Below are 2,439 nucleotides of genomic sequence, written 5' to 3'. Positions count from 1 at the left end.
CCAGGCAGGCTCTGCTGAAGGATAATTTGTGGTGGGCACCATCAAAGGCAGATTTGGCTCTCAGCAGGGCAGGGTTTGCAATCTGTGGGTGCCAAACAGCTTTGGGGTGTCCCACAAAGCAGAGAGGGTGGGGTGAGCTCAGGGACAGGAAATCTCTGCTCTGCCAGAGGCAGCTCTGTGCCAGCCAGCCCTTCATCCCCTGGCACCCAAACCTGGCCAAGGACTCCAATTCCTGATGGATTTTGTGATAATTGCTGCTTTTTCCTGCTGGAAGAGTGGTGCACAAAATTTGGGAAGTGATGCTGGAAGGACAGCAGCATGGACATCTGGAAACCCACATTGTCCTGGTCACCAAAAGATCTGCAATCCCAGAATCTTTGAGGTGGGAAAAGACCTCAGAGAGCATCGAGTCCACCCTGTGAGTGACTCCCAAAATTGTGGAGTTTTTGGGTGTTCCAGAGAGACACCAGAACAGGGAGGAGCTGGTGAAACCTGTCCTTGCAGCAAAATCTCAGTTCCCACAGCCCTCATTTCCACCCGTGGGGTTTGAGTTCCCCTTTTCTGCCCCTCATTTCCACACGTGGGGTTTGTGCTCCCCTTTCTGCCCCTCATTTCCACTTCCCCTTTTCTGCCCCTCATTTCCACACGTGGGGTTTGTGTTCCCCCTTTCTGCCCCTCATTTCCACCCATGGGGTTTGTGTTCCCCATTTTTCCCCCTCATTTCCACACGTGGGGTTTGTGTTCCCATTTCTGCCCCTCATTTCCACCTGTGGGGTTTGTGTTCCCCATTTTTCCCCTTCATTTCCACCCGTGGGGTTTGTGCTCCCCCTTTCTCCCAAACCCCAGTGAATATGGAGTGGGTAAAACAAAGTTTGTGGGGTCTGGAGGTGATTTCTCACCCCAAACACCTTCTGGCACTACAGCACAAACTCCAGAGGAATAAAGATCTCTCTGCCGGTCTCTCCTCTGTCAAACAGGAGCCCAAGCACTGATGGACCCGACACACTTGTCACCTGATGGACTCATCACATTTGTCCCCTGTCCCCTCATCAGGGACACTTCACGGCCACCGAGAGAGGAGTGACAGCAATGCCCTGTCCACTCACACTGCTGCCATTGTGCTTTCTGCTTCTCAAGGGTTTATTTTGCACAAAGGTGGTGGATTTGTCCCTCAAATTGCTGCAAGCTCTTCATATTTTCCTGTTCAAATGAAGAGAAATGTTTAAATTTAAAAAAGTAGGGATGCTGAAGGGAGCCCTATGTGTTTATCAGTACACAGTGATTGACTAAAATCACACTTCCTAAACTCCTCTCAGCAGCAGGACCCGTTCTGGTGAGTTCACAGCATTTTAAAAGCTGAGAATGATCGGCCTAAAGCAGTTTGGGGAACAAGAAATATATCCTAAATATATCCTAAATATATCCTAAACATATCCTAAACATATCCTAAATATATCTTAAATATATCCTAAATATATCCTAAATATATCCTAAATATATCCTAAATATATCCTAAATATATCTTAAATATATCCTAAACATATCCTAAATATATCTTAAATATATCCTAAACATATCCTAAATATATCTTAAATATATCCTAAATATATCCTAAATATATCCTGCCACGATTTCCACTGTGACTGCAGTGGGTCAAGGGCTGAACTCACTGCCCAAAATGTTCCTTCTTTTTTTATCCCGGTCCCTGGTTTGGATAAGGGATTTTGGACAAAGCAAAAAACACCGTGAAGGGATTTCAGACAGATCACAGATACACCTGTAAAAAAAATAATCAAAAGCTGATTGAGAGTTCTCGGGGGAAAGCAAAAAGGGATCATCATTTTGTCACAACGCTTTGAAAAGCATCACTTTGGCACAGAAGGAAAAGCAAAGTTTGCTTTTCCATAATCCTCGGAATTTCCCCGTGTTCAGGTGATGACACATCGGAGTGAGGAGCCTTTTTGGAGGAACCGGAAAATGATGAGATAAAAGGATAAAAAGCCTAATGGTAAAATTAGCTCCCTCTTTCATTTTTAAAGGGCTGRGAGTGGAAGGATGAGATCTCAGGTACCCATTTGTGCTGCGCTTTGTTCTGGCACAGACAGCTGAGTTCAGTGAAGCATTTTCTCCTCGCCCCTAATTGTTTTTAAAATGAGGCAATTGGATGGATTTACTGCCCTGAAAACACCCTGGCCTGGGTCCAGTCTGATCCCTGGAACGGAACAAACTCTGGGGGTGGACATGGCTTGTTAACCCTGCTGTCACAACCCTTCCTCCAGCCACTTCTGCTCCTTGATGTTGCTAAAAAAAACCACATTTGTGCTTTTGAGTGAGTTTTCTTTGTCCTCGCTGACAGCTGGAACATTTTCTGCAAGTGGCAGCCCAGTGCAAGGAGCACAGACAGAAATGTCCAGCTGGAAATGTCCTTCCCTTCCCAGC

The sequence above is a fragment of the Malurus melanocephalus genome, unplaced genomic scaffold, assembly GCF_030028575.1.
Source record: "Malurus melanocephalus ecotype Western Australia unplaced genomic scaffold, MMel_1.1 scaffold_1294, whole genome shotgun sequence".
Taxonomy (NCBI): domain Eukaryota; kingdom Metazoa; phylum Chordata; class Aves; order Passeriformes; family Maluridae; genus Malurus; species Malurus melanocephalus.
This window is presented reverse-complemented; position numbering follows the sequence as displayed.